We start from the raw sequence: 18,466 nt of genomic DNA, 5'->3' as shown, positions 1-18,466 counted from the left end.
TATTTCATTTTACAGATGAGGAAATAGAAGTACAAAAGTGAAATGATTTACCAAATTTCATAAAATACAACAATTAGGTAGCTTGGAATACAGGCCATGTGTTTGTGTTGTTAGCTTTATGTTATCTTGTATCTCAGTGTGTGGCAGACAGGTCCTAGTTACATGTTTTTTTTCCCCTCTTAATTAAATATGGGAGCAAATGATGGTGGAATTTTCTTCAATAATTGAAAAAAAACCATTGGGAGTTATTCTGTGTAATTACACCAGTCACCATCAGCTCTTCAAAGCAAGGAAAATTAAAAATAACTTTCTAGACTTCTAGAATATAAAATTCAACCATAATTTCACCACCCAGAAATAACTATTGTTAATTCAAATATTGTTAATACTTGAATATTTTTTAGTATTTTTATTTTCAGTGTCTTCAAATATTATGTTAATAATAAAAGTACTTTTAGAAAGTACGAAGAATCAAAAAGAAATAAAAGTCATTCTGAGTTCTATTGCATGATCAGCTTCTCACAGTCTGCCTGTATCTCTCTCTCTGTTTGGGTCATATTGTTTTATAATCTGAGTTTTGTAATTTAACAACATTTTATAAATGTATTTTGTGACACTTCTATGCCCTTTCATGACACTTCTACTGGAATTTTTTTTCTCTTCTGATTTTGGTGCTAGGGATTAAACCTATGGCTATGCTTAGCATGTACTCTACCACTTAACTACACTATGGGCTGTGATAGTAAAGCAAAAATGACTCCATTTTGTTTTGTGACTCCATTCTGTAAAACAACCATGCCAAGTAGAAGGGTCATGACCAGGGCAAGATGATCTTTTCCTTTTTGCTATAGAAACCTTTAAGAACACGGAACTACCTAATGGGGCATTGTTTCTGTAACTAGGGTAATGGGGCTCTGTTTCTGTAACTGGGATGACTTGGCTAATTGTGATTGGCTAAGTGTCCCTCCGCCTGACTGCACTCTCCTGCTTCTGTAACTTGGCTTGCTTGCATTGGCTAGACCCTCAAACACCCCTTTTTCAGTTTTCATGCTTAAAGGAGTGCTCTTGCAATTGTTTGGGGCTGATCAGGGGAACAGCTTTATGTTTTGGTCAGTCATCACTGGTGTGCTTCAATAAAGGCATGATTTGATTATACGTGAGTGGTCTGGAAGTCAATTTATGAAACCCTGGGATGTTGCTTTAACTATAATAAGGCAAGTTTTCTGTTTTGAAAACTCAGTGACTTAAAACAACCCACATTTATTATCTCCCAGTTTCCATGGATCAGGAGTCCAGGCTTAGCTTAACTTGATCCTCTGGTCAGGGTCTCACAAGTTTGTCATTGGGGTGTTGATCAGGCTTCATCCTTATCCAAAAGTTTGACTAAGGAAGAATTCACATCCAAGCTCATTCAAGTTGTTGACCAAATTAATATTCTTGAGGCTATATGACTGAGGGCCTATATTCTTGCTAGCTGTTTATTGGAGGCTGGCCTCAGGCCCTATAGGCTGTCCATAGTTCATTGCCATGAGGCCCACCACATGGAGGGTTCACAATATGGTGGTTTGTTTCTTTAAGGTCTACAAGATGAGTATATTCATTCATTTATTCATTCTCTCTCTCTCTCTCTCTCTCTCTCTCTCTCTCTCTCTCTCTCTTTCTTTTTCTCTGGTACTGAACATTGAACTCAGGGATGCTTAACCACTAAGTCACATCCCCTGCCCTTTGAAAAAAAAACTTTTTTGATACAGGATCTTTCTGAGTTGCCTAGGGCATCACTAAGTTGCTGAGGCTGGCTTTGAACTCACAATCTTCCTGCCTCAGCTTCCCCAGCCACTGGGATTACAGAGTGCACCACCACATGGCAAGTATTATATCTGTCTCTATCATGACCTAACCACAGAAGTGGCATCCCATCACATTTGCTATATTGTATTTAATAAAATCAAGTGCCAAGTTCTCCCATCACTCAAGGAAAGGAGATTATACAGGTAAGACCATAGGGCTATTGTAGGGTCTATTTGTCACACACTATTTAAAACTGAGTCATGATATTTCAGCTTTTTTTTTTTTAACATTGAGAACAGGTACTGTTTTATTAACTGACCAGATTACAAAAATAGCATGGTAGATACCTTAGTCCATCCTTCTAATAAGCCTGTCAATCTGGTCTTCCCTATTGCCAGCATCTCCACCTTCTATAAAATGGGTGGTCTTTTTCTTCATTCCACCTCTTGAATAAGACAATTTGAAGGGCTACTTGAAGTTATTTGCTTCTTTGAAGTGTTTTCCAACCACGTAGATCTCATGAATTAGATCTTCCATGCAGAATATTTATCAAGAGATAGAGCAATGAAAGTGTTATCTGTCAAGGCAATTTGTTTCTTATTGATTTTGCCATATCCACAATTGTAGGTTCATTCACTGACTTCAGGTTTCAGTACCCCCATGCAATATATGGTTCCATGATCCTCAGCATGCTAATTGAAGCCTTGTTGAACTTAACGAAGGTGCCATTGAAGATCTGGTGAAGGTGAAGAAGTTGTAACACTTACAAAACTTTGGGTTCACACCATTGATACCTCTGATCCTGATGACAAATGTCAAAATGGGTTCTGCAAGTACATAGAAGTTGCCAGCTTTTGTTGCCATCCTAGCCATTTGAATTTCCATTCTGATGGATGGAGCTAGAGAATATCATGCTAAGTGAAATAAGCCAAACCCAAAAAACCAAAGGCCAAATGTTTTCTCTGATAAGTGGATGCTGGTCCATAATGGTGGGTGGGAAAGGGAAGAATGAAGGAACTTTAGATTGTGCAGACGAGAGTGAGGGGAGAGGAAGGTCAGTGAAATGAGATGGACATTATTACCCTATATACATGTATGATTAAACTACCATTGTGACTCTGCACCATGTTCAACCAGAGGAAGAAGTTGTGCTCCATTCATGTACAATGTGTCAAAATGCATTCTACTGACATGTACAACAATTAGAGCAAATTAAAAAAAACAAATCTCCATTCTGTACATCTACCTATATTCCTTATAGTAATGATTGGGTTTTTCATTCATAAGCTTCCTCCTTGCCCTTTTTTGTGTGTGTGTGTGTGGATTGAACCCAGGGCCTTATGCATGTGAGGCAAGCACTCTACCAACAGAACTATATCCCTAGCTCTCTCCTTGACTTTCAAAGCATCTTTTGGACAGACTTCTTTCTTAGGTGCTTTATTTTCATCTCTGTGAAATTCCTTCACTTTTCATTAAGGGTTTCTGGTACAGCAGGAACCTTCTTTTTGTTCTCTTTGGCACTCTCCATGGTTCCAGCTGGAAAAAGAGGATGACTTTAGCTTTTTTTTTTTTTTTTTTTTTTTTTTTTTTTTTTAAATTTTTTTTTAATATTTATTTTTTAGTTATCGGCGGACACAACATCTTTGTTTTGTATATGGTGCTGAGGATCGAACCCGGGGCCACACGCATGCCAGGTGAGTGCGCTACCGCTTGAGCCACATCCCCAGCCCGACTTTAGCTTTTGATATCTTTCTTCTTCCCCCCTTTCCTTCCTTCCTTCCTTCCTTCCTTCCTTCCTTCCTTCCTTCCTTCCCTCCCTCTTTCTTTCTTTCTTTCTTTCTTTCTTTCTTTCTTTCTTTCTTTCTTTCTTTCTTTCTTTCTTTCTTTCTTTCTTTGTATCAGGGATTAAACCCATGGGTGCTTAACTCCTGAGACACATCCCCAGCCCTTTTTAATATTTTGTTTTGAGACAGGGTCTCACTAAGTTGCTTAAGGCCTTGCTAAGTTGCTGAGGCTGTCTTTGAACTTGTGATCCTCCTGCCTTAGTCTCCCAAGTCACTAGGATGGATTACAGGCATGCACTGCCATGCCCAGCCATACTATAATTTCTTTACTGAACTCCTTATATTTGGAATTTAGTTTCTATGCTTTTGTCATTATAAATAAAATAACAGTTATCACGTTACTAATCCGATTTCTATCAATATAAAAATACCCAATATAATTAACTTATTACAAAGAGAAAAAATTTATTTTGGCTCATAGTTTTGGAGGTTTCAGTCCATGATTGATCATCCCTATTGATTTGGGCCTGTGGTGAGGCAGTACATCATGGTGGGCGCACATGGTGGAGCAAAACTACTACCTCATGGCCAAGAGGCAAAAGAGAGAGAAGAAATAGCTAGGGTACCACAATCCCCTTCAAGGATATGTCCTTCAATGACCTAAGGCCCAACTTCCTAAAATTTTCACCACCTTCCAATAGGACCACACTGAGGACCAAGTCTTTAACACATGGATCCTTGCGGGACATTCAAATCCAAACTGTATTAATCATCCTTGTAGTTATATCTTTTCATAGGCCTTTAATTATACATCCTTTTCATAAATTATAGGAGATGGATTTTCTGGGTCAAAAAGTTCATGCATTTTAAAGGCAATTAATAGTGTAGTATATAAGGGGACAGGAGGCTTTTTAATGAACTAAACTGGGTTAGTATTTATAAACTGCTTGAATATTGCTGGCCACACTGGAAGGACACATTAACACATTAATTAAAATAAACAAAAATAAAATTGAGTTATTTTTATCCTCATATCAGCCCTTTGGGGTATGTACTAACGCTATTTGCATTTTATAGAAGAGGAGGCTAGAGTAAAGAGAAAGGTAACTGAATTGAATACCAAAAGACCTGGGTCATGTTCCAGCCCCTCCATTCATCAAGCATATGACTACAAAATAACAATGAAAATAACTACAGTTATTTTTCCTGTCTAAGTTTACTATCTCTTCTTTCACTATTTACTTGAGCAAGTACTTAGAAACTGTAGACTGGTGATTCTTACCCTTGGCTGCACTGTGGAATCACTTGTGGAGCTTTAAAAAACTAGAATTGCCTGGATTCTGGCTTTGGAAATTCTGATGCAAATGTTCTGGGCTATGGCCTGGGCATCAGAATTTTTTAAAGCTCCTAGGTGAATCTAATGTGCAGCCAGAGTTGAGATCCACTACTAGAGCTGCCTATACTTGCAAGAGATTGTTGAGGAAGTAACATTCAGTTCTTGTTTTTCTGTTCATTTTACTGTCAGGAAGTGGCACACTAGGGTCAGGCTGGATCAAACCTCAGTCTGAAACTTTATTCAACTCAGTCTGCAAAGTTAGTTTGGGAAGCCATCAATTACCTGCTGTTTTGACCCCCGGTGTGGGTCCCTGGGCAGTGGGGCATGAGCATTAGCCATATTAGAAGGGGTTGCTTTCCAGTGGAGCCTGCTGCTATTTTTCTAGGAGGAAAAGCAGATCTTCACATCAGAGCTTCAGTATCCTGCTGCCTGTCAGTCACAGCTGCATGACTGAGGCTAAGGGACCAGACGCCTGGCTGCCTGCCACTGGAGCTGGGTAGCAGATTTGCTGAGGTGTCTTTGGGGCCAGGCCAGCCTTCCAGCTCACCATGAAGACTGGGAATAAATTTCTCTAAGGAGCCAAATGCAGTTCAAAATGAACATGATCAATCAATGAAATGAAAGTCTTGGTCAAGTTTTCCCAGCATGACAGAGAAGACCAGCTCCAGCTTCTGTCTTTATCCTGCATCTGGTAAATTGGGAGAAGTAAGTGTCTGCCATTTTGCTGAAATCAGACACTACCCAGTGATTATGGAGGAAAATGGTGGTGTAGAGAAGTTTTCAAAGAAAGACAATGAAGAAAATAGAAAACTCATACTTAAGGTAGGCCTATTATTGTACATCAGGCATTATGCTGGATACATCATAGGTGTAATATCATTGAGTATGACAAGTCCAAGAACTAGATGTAGTTAACTCCATTTCACAGATGAAGAAATTTAGCCTCTTGGCCTACAAAACATTTGTTCTTGGCACATGGTTCTGCTTCTCAAATTGGGAAGGGAAATTTTTGATTGAAGCAGCTCATTTTTTTGTTAACTTCCTTGCTTTCTCTTAGAATTATTGCCATCATGGCCTGTCTTTGGCCCAATTTTGAAACACTGAAGATTGCTTTTCATGGTTCATCTTACCCACTGAATTAGTTTAGACAATGTTAACTGCTATAACAGACAAACCCCCACATCTTGGAGACCTAACACAACAGACATTTAGTTCTTGCTCACATAAAGTCCAACTGGCCATATAGGGATGAAGATTTTGCTCCATGTAATAATTTAGGGACTATTATGGTTTAGATGTGAAGTATCCCCCAAAAGCTCATGTGTGAGACAATGTAAGAAAATTTAGAGGTGAAATGATTGGGTTATGAAAGCCTTGATATAACCAGTGCATTAATCCCCTGATAGGTATCAATTGGGTGGTAACTGTAGGCAGGTAGGGTGTGGCTGGAGGAGGTGGTCACTGGGGGGGGGGGTTGGGGGTATATATTTTATACCTGGTGAGCAGAGCTCTCTCTGTTTCTTGGTGTCATGTCCTGAGCTACTTTCTTCCACCACACTCTTCCACCATGATGTCCTGCCTTACCTCAGGCCCTGAGGAATGGAGTTGGACATCTATGGACTAAGACCTCTGAAACCATGAGCCCCCAAATAAACTTTTCTTCCTCTAAAATTGTTCTTGTCGGGTCTTTTGGTTACAATGACACAAAAACTGACTAAAACAGGAACCCAGGTTTATTTCATCTAAGGTTCTGTCCTCCCCTAGGGTTTTGCATCTGCATTTTGTTATCCAATTGGGCCTCTGCATCTGCAAGGCAGGTGGGGAAAGGGAGTGTGGATGATCCTATAGGGAGTTCCACAGACTAGGTAAGGACATGATTCACCTCACTTTTATCCACATCCCATTAACCAGAACTCAGTCATATCTCAATGCCTATTGCAAGGAAATCTGGGAAATTTATTTAGCTGTGTGCTAATAGAGACAAGGACAATGGATTTTAGTGAAAAAATACAGAGAGAGTAGTCTTGTCCCCAATATGCCCCTGAGGTCCTGAGGTCTCTTCATTCCTGAGGCCTCACCTTCTTGACCACGTCCACACCTTCTCCAGAAAGCTGTTTTGTGCTTCATTTAAGCTCTCCTCTGACAATGATCTCCTACCAAATTTCTACTCAATGTGCATAGGTCAGGATAGGAGAACTGAGGGTACTTGGCCATAGTATTGCCAGGAGTCTTTATAGGGTTATCTTATACCAAGGTGACAGCTTTCTGGAGGTGTGGGTATGGTCAAAAAGGTGAGACCTCAGGAATGAAGAGATCTCAAGGCCTCAGGGGCATATTGTGGACAAGACTAATATATATATATATATATATATATATATATATATATATATTTTTTTTTTCACTAAAAGCCATTGTCCTTGTCTCCATTAGCACATAGCTAAATATATTTTCCAGCCTGCCTTGCAACATCATACCCTACAGGGATTGAAGGCAGCTTGGAAAGACCAGGGACTACTTTGCTCCATCCCACTGGGCCAGCCAACTGAGTTCAAGTTGACTGCTTCAGGTTTGTTGGAAGCTCTCTTGTCTCTAAGAATGGCTACCATTCATCCCAGAAAGAAGAGCTCAGGGCACATGTGTTCTACTGCTTCTTTGCTTCACACTTTCCTACCTACCACAAACTTATAGATATCTAAGTTTGTGGGCCTCTCAAAGATATCTGGCTCACCTTCTGCCAGCTCTTCAGAGCAGGGAGTCAGTAATGGAGAGGTTGCTGACCTGTGGCTTAACTGTTCATTTGACTAATGCTGATGAATGTCAGCATGTCAGACTCTGAAAACCCTGACTGTTTTACCTTCAGAGTTTCTTCGTGTGTGTGTGTGTGTGTGTGTGTGTGTGTGTGTGTGGTTTTGTTTTTTTCCAGCTCTGCTAGCTTCAGACCCAGGGAGAAGATGAGTTTTATAGTGATGGACGGCAGGGATTTTTCAAACCTGCCAATTCTGCTAATGAGTCTGCTAATCCCCTTCTTGATTATTGGTGGGATAAAAGTAAATGAAATGTGCAATCTGGTTTAAATGTAGTCATTTGTGATAATATAAATGGAAATTTTAGAAGATATTGAAATTCTCATTTGGTGAAAATTTGTTTCTCAGCACCATGAGGAAAACAGCAGGCAGCTTCCTTTGCCTTCCCTGGATGCCAGGCCTATGCCTTTGGTTGGTGCATATTGGGTTCTGACCTCTCTCTCCATGTGAATAGGGCATGTGACCCTCTCAGGATGACCAGGCCTTCCTTGAGCTCCTGAAGACTGTAGACTTTGGTGTCTGCTGAGGCCTCTGCCCACTGTAGGTTAACAATGTCCCATTGAGGTACATTTGTGGTAGAACCTCTGGCTTTTAACCTAAGCATCATACCCTACAGGGATTGAAGGCAGCTTGAAAAGACTAGGGACTGCTTTGCTCCATCCCACTGTGCCAGCCAGCTGCGTTCAAGTTGACTGCTTCAGGTTTGTTGGAAGCTCTCTTGTCTCTAAGTATGGCTACCATTCATCTCATAAAGGAGAGCTCAGGGCACATGGGAACTACTGCTTCTTTGCTGTGCATTTTCCTACCTATCACAAATTCATAGGAATTTGCCAGAGTTCCTTCTTCCCGCCTGCCTGGGCCTAATCCCCTTGAAAGAGGGAGGAATGGATGTTTGGAACTCCGTTAAGGGGTTTGCTGCCAAGCTGTGGGGGAAGTGGTGAAGTTGGAGGATGGAAAGTAGAGATGGGGATTATTCTTTAGAGACCAACTGTTCGAAGCTTAGTTAAGTATTAACCCCCTACAATAGATGCAGCTACAGAGCAATGCCATGGTTTATGTTTTGGGTAAATAAACAAGGCATTTAAGTAGCAGAAATAACCAAGACCAACAACCCAAGGACAGTTTTTTTTTTTTTTAAAACGTAATATTCTGAATGCACTCATGGCCTCACTTTGCACAATAACACAATTAATGCTGGGGGTTTATCTGACCACATAAGTGTGTTCATTTATGTGGTAGCTAGCTTTCCTGCCCAGCTGACCTTCTGTTTTTACACTCTCCTTCTTTGAATTGCTCCATTCTGTTCAAACAAAAAATGTGAAAAGAAGAAAAGGATAGAGGAAAAAGCAGAACTGAGATGATTTTAATTTTTTGCTGATGATAATACTCATGTATTGAGGCTGAATGATGACTCCCTTTGGGGATACGTGGCCAATGATGAATGGGAGCAGCAGTGCTAAACTGATATCATCTGGATGGAAGTTGGTTGCCAAGGTATTAGGAAGACCCAGAGGGTTTCTGATCCTCTTCTCTTTAACCTTGCAATGCTAAGGGCAGAGAAGCATCTCACTGCACACAGGGGCTCTTGAATAATACTGATATGTTGATTTCCATAAGGTTTAGTGCATGGTTGGTTCTCCAATTCAGTCTTTCCTTGATTTGGTTTGCATACCCCAAATCCAGCCTTCAGAAGATGACTCTACTCATATACCAGTGAAACAATATCACATTATGGAATGAAAAACAGACCAAGATTTAAGTCTTAGTTTTTATCCCTTACTAGCTATATGATCTTGGTATAGCAAGACTATGCTTTCCAAAGTGGCTGTAACAATATCTTTCATCCTACATATTCTTCTAAACCCTTGCCTGCCCCCATCAGAAGGCAGAGTCTAGTTCTCCCCTTCTTGGATCAAGGATTATTTTCACAAACAGAATATGGAGGAGGTGATATGGTATGACTTAAGAGGTTAGCTTATAAAGAGATTATGCAACTTCTGCTTGGTTCTTTTCAGATACTCACTCATAGAACCCAGATCCATGTTGTGAGAAAGCCCAAACAGCCTGAGTGGCCTAAGTGGAGAGGAACCAAGTCTATTGGCCTAAAAACCTGACAGAGCTCCCAGTTAATAGCTGGCACCAGCTTACTATCCATGTGGGAGAACCATCTTTTTTAAGCCTCTAAGTTTTGCTTATTTTATGGTAACAGGTAATCGCAACATTTAGGATCCAAAAGTCCCTCCCACATTTCAGAATATACTCTATAGATATAAATCACCAGTATATAAATAAATCTATAAGTGTGTTTTTGTTGTAGGGAAAACCCAAATCTTGAAGCAATCATAATACTAGTCACTAGAGAAATCGTTGCATAAATTATATATACCATCCACACCACAGACTGTGAAGTTATTATAGAGTCAATTAGATCTATATTAATCACCTTAGGAAGATCTCTGTGATATATTTTTAAGGTAGAAAAAAACAGTTGCAGAGTAATTTATAATATCCAATTTGTGTAAAAATGAACAGTAATTAACTCTACACATGTGTATTTCTGTTTATAGGTGTTTGGAGAATTGTGTAGAAAGATTCACATCATGCTGGTAACACTGGATAATTTAGTAATATTGGGGAAAAACAGGCAAGGCTCCTGGTCATAGTGTGTGATATTAAAGAAGGTCTTGGGCCAAGAATGGTGGTGCTCACCTGTAATCCCAGTGGCTGGGGAGGCTGAGGCAGAGGGGTTACAAGTTCAAAGCCAGCCTCAGCAACTTAGTGAGACCCTCACCTACTTAGTGAGACCCTGTTTCAAACTAAAAAAAACAAAAAGAGTTGGAGATGTGGTTTAGTGGTTGAGCATCCTTGGATTCAATCCCTGGTACTGAAAAAAAAAAAAAACAAAACCCAAAACAACAACAAAAAACAAAGCAAAACAAAAGAAGATGGTCTTATTAATATATATTTTTGGATTGTTTCACTTGGTAGAGTGATCATGTCTTGTCTTTGAAACAAAAGAAATACAATAAAGGAAATAACATTTTCCTATTAAATTTAATAAGGACACGGAACCTACAGTAAAACAGATGTAAACTTGAATCCTGATCTATCACATACTAAGTGATGTTAATTAAGCAAGCTACCTGGTTTTCCTGGGATTTTGTTTCCACACCTATAAAAAAGAATATTAGAGCAAAACCCAATATTATACATAATTTCTATAATGGGTGTCATTGGAAGAAATTGATGGGATTATTTCTATTGTTATCCTAATATTGGTCCTTGTTTTGTAAATTTATTTTATCCATATTCTGTGTATTCAATCTGGTCATAGGAAATAATTAAATGTATCTACATTTTAATAAGACCTTTGATTTTCATTCATTTGTGATACTAAACTATAAAAGGAAATTAGCACAAATGTACTAAATGAAGTTTGAATACAAAAAAGGAAGCATAACAGTGCCTACCTTGCAGAACGATTGTGAGGATTAAATAAGAACCTCATTTTGCATGCATAATCCCAATATAAGCCTTACCTTCCCCACATCCAGTCTTGGTTGACATCCTGTCTAAAGAAATACAGTCAACAGATAAAAAATAAATGAGTACTTCAGGCTTCCTTATATTCATTCATTGTCTTTCTCTTTCTGTCTCTGTCTGTGTCTCTCTGTCTCTCTGACTCTCTCTCTCTCTCTCTCTCTCTTTATATCTCTCTCTCTCCTTCCTCTCTCTCTCTCCTTCCTCTCTCTCTCTCCTTCCTCTCTCTCTTCTTCTTGCTCTCTCATTCGCCATCTTCAAAAGGGAATTGGGGGGAAAGTGAAGTGTTACAAAATTTTGTCAAAATCTTTCTCCTACCATTTCCCTTCTCAGTAACTTCCACATAGGTGATAGTGATGATAATAATGACAATGATGATGGTTCACTGAACCTTTAATATGTGTCCTAAATTTTCTGTGTTTTACATGTATGTCACATTTCAATGTCAAAAATAAGCAGAGTTTTAGGATTGCTACCCAGGTAGTCTGGCTACAAAACCAGCCTTCTTAACCATACTTTTGAAACCTAGGGAAACTGCAATAAACCCTCTAGACTTTTTTTGCTTCATTTGCTCTTAGTTAACCTCCATTCCCATTTCTCCCTGCCTCATCCCATAAATATTCACAAACCTTATTCACTGGGAGGTGTTTTTGAGACCTACTTTCCAATCTCCATGCACTTGGCCACCTTGTGGATTATTTCTCTTTTTTTGGTAAAACTTCTCCTTTCAGTGATTGTCATACTGCACAATGGGCAAAACAAACCTGGTTTAGTAGCACTGTCTCTCGGTTGCACCCCTAAATTCACTCTTTTTCTACCTCTCAGATTCTCAATACCTCAAAAATTTCCCCTCACTTTTCTTCCATTCAGTTTTTCCTTGCCTCAAACTATGCTGACTTCGGACCACATGGGGCTTACTCTGGTAAGACTTAGAAGTTCTGGAGACTTCTTGCTCTTGCTTTTCCCTTACTCCCCTAGGAAAAGCATAGGGAGTTTTCGATATGGTCCTTCTCTACTTGGGACTCTTTTCTGTGAAATATTATTGCAGACAAGTTAGTGAAGAAAAGTTTAGATCTCATGCTATTGTACTTTGAAATATGGTCACACATTCCTCTCTTCTCTGTATTCACAGTCTTGTAATGCGTGTAGATCTAGTTTGGCCATGCAACTTGATTTAAGTCAATGGTACAATGGTGAGTGTGATGTAAGAAGAGACTTGAAAAGTCCCTGCTTAATGCAGCTTGTGCTCTTGGACCCCTCCACTATACGAAGTCTGGGCTAGTATGCTGGAGGATGAGAGACCATGTGGAAGAGAACCAAAGTGCCTCAGCTGTCAGCCAGCCTCTAGTCGAACTGGCAGCCACTGATGCTGCTCAAGCCAGCCCAGTAATCAGCTGAGCCTGATGCAGATTAGAAAAACTACAATTGAATATATTCAAATTGCCAGCCCACCAAATCATGTACTGAATAGTTGCTGATCTGTAGTTAACTTTGTGTAAAGCATTCAGGGCATAAGAGATGCTTGATAGATGAGAGTTTTCTTCTTCTCTTGTCCCTTGCCTCCATAATCATCCCATCCCTAAACCAAAAGGTAAATCCCACCAGATCAAGTTACAAACTAAACCACGACCTGTGATTTTTTTTATTCACATGGATATCATCTCCATAGCCAGGACAAGTCATGCTTTGACTGACTTGTTTGTTCCATTGGTGGCAGAGCCAGAAAAAATGGCCATAATATTTCTAATCTCACATCATCTTCCAGAACCTTGCTACAGCTCCATCAAGATTTGGAGTCTGTGTTGCTTTACCTTGAACATTGGTTGGGCTCTTGTTGCAACTTTACGTAATAGAACACAGTATTAGTTGTGACTAATATGTACCTTCAGAGGCTAGGTCATAAAAGGAAATGCATCTTCTGCCTGATGTGTGTTTGTCCTCTCTTTCTGCTCCCCCTTCCTGACTCAGGACAAGTTCTTTTGGAGCCCTGAGCTGCCATTGTAAGAAATATGGCCACACTGTGGCTTCCAAGTTGGAAAAGTCACATGGAGTGACCACACAGAGATAGAGAGGCATGAGGAGCCCAAGTTGTTCAGCTGCCAGCTGTTTGCATATTTCCACTAGATATATGACTGCATAAGGTGGCCAGATGACCTTAGCCTCAACCCCTCTCTAACTGAAACCTCATGAGTAACTAGAAAACCATTGCTTATGGAGCAGCATGCACTTTTTCTACCACAGTATCTGACATAGTTTCCATGCAGTGTGCAGTTGACATTTCTTACATATACAACCTACAATTGAGAGCACAAAGCTGGTGCTGGCTAAGGGGACCCTCAACATGAGAGCCAGTCAACAGTGGACAACAGAAGTATAGTCAGAACTCACAGAGACAGAAAATTAGTAAGGAAATGTTGAATTAGTAAAGATCTGAAATATGACTTTTTTTGTTAATTTTTAAATGTGATTTTTACATCTTTCAGATGGTCACAGCAAAAAAGACAAGTAGCCTTGTGACTGGTGTCCTAAGGGCATTTGATGTTAAATAATAATAGCTGGTTCTGAGTGCCTGCTATGTACTAAACAACTATACTGACTATTTAATCATTACACCACCATATGGGAGGTACTATTGTTGCCCATTTTTATGAACATGGCAAAGATCATGCAAGGAATAAATGGCAGAATTGAAATTTGAAACTGGCAGACTGCCTCTATAGACCATGATTTTAATCACCTAACTATACTGTTTCTTGATAATTGTTAATGTTTCTAAATGAATTTTTAGGAAAAATAACATTTTAAGTAAGTGGTTTATAAGTAAATGTGGAGACTATAATAGGGATTCTGGTTTAAAATATTCAAAGGAGGAATTTTCTCAAAAGGAGTTTCTACCTTCAGAGAAGTTACTAGGGAAAAATTTAATCCCATTCACAAATTGTGAAATTGAGAATTCTTCCTATGTTCATATATGAATACACCACCAGTGAAACTCCACATCATGTACAACCACAAGAATGGGATCCTAATTAGAATAAGTTATACTCCGTGTATGTATAATATGTCAAAATACACTCTACTGTCATGTATATCTAAAGAGAACAAATAAATAAAAAGGAATTCTGAACCAAATACTCTACAATATAACTAGATGCTGGATTTATGTTTTATCTACATTTTTAAGGATGAGGAAAACCTCATGCACCTATTATTCCCCACAGATATATGTAATTATTGTTTGCCAATCAAAAATAAAATAAAACTTTTATAAACTCCTCAATAAAAATTTTAGAAAAAGCATATAAATAGTAAAGCAATGGTAATAATGTAAAGTTTGTTAGATACATGGATCAAGTAACAAAAGTTGGGTTCAAGCCTGCATATATGCCATAGGAGGATTTCCCTCTAAAATAATTCCAGAGTCTTCTTGCTTCCACTCAGCCCTCTACAATCCATCCTCCACCCTTCAGCCAGAGTGACCTTCAAAGGTAGAAATAAGATACTGTGTGTCTTTGGTCTAAAAACTTCTAGTGGATTCTTATTGCACTTGACTCACCTCTCTGTCTTCCCCTATAACCATGTTTCTTCCTCTCTTACTGGACTCAGCCACACAGTCTTTTTCTGTTTCTTAAAAACAAACCTTAGAGATTATTTATTCATTTATTTATTTATTCTAATTAGGTATATATGACAGCAGAATGCATGTTGATTCATTGTACACAATTGCAGCACAACTTTTCATTTCTCTGGTTGTACACTATGTAGAGTTGCACCATATGTTCAGTCATACATGTACCTAGGGTAATAATGTCCATCTCATTCCACCATCTTTCCTTCCCCCATGCCACCTCCCTTCCCCTCCCTCCCCTTTGCCCAATCACAGTTCCTCCATTTTCCCCATGCCCTCCCCACCATTATGAATCAGCATCCGCTTATCAGAAGAATATTTGGCCTTTGTTTTTTTTTGGGGGGGAGGGGGGAATTGGCTTACTTCACTTAGAATGATATTCTCCAGCTCCATCCATTTACCTGCAAATGCCATAATTTTATTCTCTTTTAATGCTGAGTAATATTCCATTGAGTACATATACCACAGTTTGTTTATCCATTCATCTATTGAAAGGTTGAAAGAGATTGGGAATGGAAATATTAAGTCTTCTTGAGCTCTAAGATAAGAATTTCACAGTGTCACTTCTGTTGCATTCCATTGGTCAAATAAGTCACAAAACCAGCCCAGCTTCAAGGGGTGCAGAAATGGACTTCACTTCTTCATGAAAGTAGCTGCAAAGTGTCAGTGGCCATTATTGCATTTTACCATACCCTTATTGGATTGCAACTTCATGAAAAGAGGGTCTTGGCTGGTGTTTGGAAACGACTGCTCCAAAGCCCAAGACTGGGCTACATTATGGTCAACTCCATATTCAGTCCTCACTTTGGTTTAAGTTATTCAAGATGTGGCAATTCTGCCTTTTACATTAACCAACTCTGGAATGCAACCACCAACTGAGAAACTGTCGCTTTTGAGAAAAATTACCCAAGCTGGAATGGTGGGAGGGGAGGGGGTAATATGAGAAACTTCAAATTAAAGAGTGAGGCCGAAAATCTGTCAAGTTCTGTAAGATAAAAATCTTCTCGAAAGGGCACATCTGCCAAGACTGCATTTTCACAGGCAGTCTTGACTGGAAACGAGGTCAGCATGAAGCTAGTGTCCTCCCTCCCAGCCAGGCCTGGGGAGAGAACAGAGGGATTTTGATGAGAACTAAATTGGATTCCAAAAAGATGGAGCTCTGTATCCTATCTTAAAAAAATTTCTCTTAAGTTGATAAGAGATGTTGGCAAGGGCAACCTCATCCCTACTGTGGGCTTGGAATGAGACTACGTGGAGTGTTTCCTTTTCTCTTACCTGAACTGTTTCAAAGGACATTCCATTGAAATGTGTTCCATGTTTTAGAAGTAAAGTCATTAAATTAGCCAGTCCATCCTTCAGCACTTAGAGCTGACCTGCTATCTTTTCAGTGTTGTGCTGAATATCTTGAGGATACCAAAAAGTGGGAGGTTCTGCCTCAGAGAACTTATGAGGGACACTCAGTCCATGAAGACACTAACAATGAATGCTGCCTGCTGGTAGTGCTTCCTGCAGCTGCAGCCATGAATCTCTCCTTAAGGGAAGATTTGGGGGGTGCAGTTCCATGTCTATCACAACTATCCTTTATTGAGCAAGTCAAATGTCCAGATATTCTGCTCAGTGGTTATGTTGCCACACAATGGAATCTTAACAACAACCCCCTTTTGACTATGTTACTTTTAGAGTCACTGTTTTCTCAATGGAAACTGAATCCCAAAGTGATAGGACTTTACTTGGTGACCAAATCAGGATTTCAACTCATGTTTGTTTCTCTAACTCCAAGCTAGAACTCTATCCTGGCCTTGCAGTACATTATTAATAAAAACAGTCAGTAGCATTAATTGTGTTCTTATCTCATGCCAGGCCTTCTATGCATTATTTCATTTGATCCCCACCATTACCCTAGGCTATAGCTACAGTTATTATTTCCATTTCACAGGGGACACTGAGGCATGGGGAGGTTAAGTTGTTGCCCAATGTCACAAAGCAGGTCAGAGTGGCCCTGGATTTCCTTATAATTTCAGTAGCTGATGGCAACCCTCTTGTACCTCATTATTCTGGGTGCCTACTTGAGTCAGTAGTAGGAGAGCTGCCATTATCCCACCCACCCATGAGTATATCTAAGATGCATTCAAATGGGAATCATGCCTGTAAAAAAATCTTCCCACTGACCCTGACCCCATTCATAGTGGGCCTGTCATGAATTCCATTCCTCATGCTAGCCTAATCCCCTCCCTGCTGGAATCCTGACAAGTCTTCTATTTTGCTCTTTCATTATAGAAGAACCAAGGACGGCTCTGCAGAAACCCCTTCCTTCCCCCTTTGTCCTTCCTGATCTCCCCTCTGCAGTGGGCTGCGGGGCCCAGGGCATGCAGCCAAGGAAGGGGCCTTCCTTAGAAGCTCTTGAGAAAAGAGATCCTGAGCAGCTGACAGAGAGGAATGTGCCGTGAATCCAGCAGCCTCCTGTCGGCTTTATTTCAGGCAAATTAAAGCTGACTGCAAAGGGGGCCAAAGAAACCCCACCCTTCACACTTTTTTGGACATAACACCCAGCTTCCATCTGAGAAGGTTCCAGTTGGAGAGGCTCCTGAAATGACTGCAACCAACACTCTTGTTTTACACTGGATAAGGCTGAATGAAGCTCAAGACAGGTGAGTGGCTGGTATAAGGTCATATTGTCCTTTAGTGACAAAGCCAAGTCTAGAGTACCTTTACCCAAGTCACTGTTCTTTCCAACCACTGTGCAGCAGGGTCTCCAGCCTTCAGTCCTCTGGGGACTGAATTTTTGCCATGTCTGCATACCATCTGTGCCATTAATTACATAAGATTTTCTTGAAATTGACTAATGTTTTAGACAAAATTTATTGAAGAGGGAAGCTTCACAAATCACTAGTTTTCCTGATTTTTACATTTTTTCTAATAAACATATAAGTTGAAAATCATATTTTTTGCATTCCACTGGCAATATACCTTCCACCTTTTTGGAAATAAGGCCTTAAGGATAACCATGATGTGGTAGAAGGAGCTCTGAATTCAAGTTTCTCCTGTGCTGCTTGCTAGCTGCAATGTCATGGGCAAGCTCTATGACCTTGCTGAGCATCAATTTTCTCAGCTGTGAAATTGAGTGAATACTATCTTTCACATTCCTTATGGGTTTTCCATGAGAACCCAACATGGTAATATACTGGAAGGAGCTTTGTTCATTCACACAAGCTAAACAAATGGGAATTTTCTTTACTCCTCCTCTTATGATCTTTATGGAGGTCTTCTGGTGTCGGCTCCACCTTTTTCCTCACAGAGTGTCTCTGAGCAAATCCCTTATTTCCACATGCTTATCTGTCCTCTGGGATCTCTACTCCTCTGTGTACTCAAAGACATCCTGAGGCAGGCAATGAGTGAAGGGTTAGTTTCATATGTAGCTTGGTGAGCAGAACTTCCTAAACACAGTATAAATCTCCAAAGCCAGAGAGAAAAATCTCCTTGAAATGGCTCAACTGGTATATCCAGCTTTGGTTAGTTCTGGTCAGGGAAGGGAGAATGCTGACCTATACTAAAGAAATCTGATCTGAATTTGTTTGTAAAGTGAAAG

At 39.8% G+C, this 18,466-nt stretch overlaps 1 pseudogene; it reads right to left on the bottom strand.

Annotated features, from left to right (window-relative positions):
• Positions 1-2,077: 2,077 nt before the first annotated feature.
• On the bottom strand, positions 2,078-3,316 carry LOC124079119 (large ribosomal subunit protein uL30-like; annotated as a pseudogene).
• Between the last annotated feature and the right edge of the window lie 15,150 nt (positions 3,317-18,466).

This window comes from Marmota monax, unplaced genomic scaffold (assembly GCF_021218885.2).
Source record: "Marmota monax isolate L192 unplaced genomic scaffold, Marmota_monax_Labrador192_F-V1.1 WCK01_AAM20220418_F8-fsc00089, whole genome shotgun sequence".
Classification (NCBI taxonomy): domain Eukaryota; kingdom Metazoa; phylum Chordata; class Mammalia; order Rodentia; family Sciuridae; genus Marmota; species Marmota monax.
This window is presented reverse-complemented; position numbering and strand designations above follow the sequence as displayed.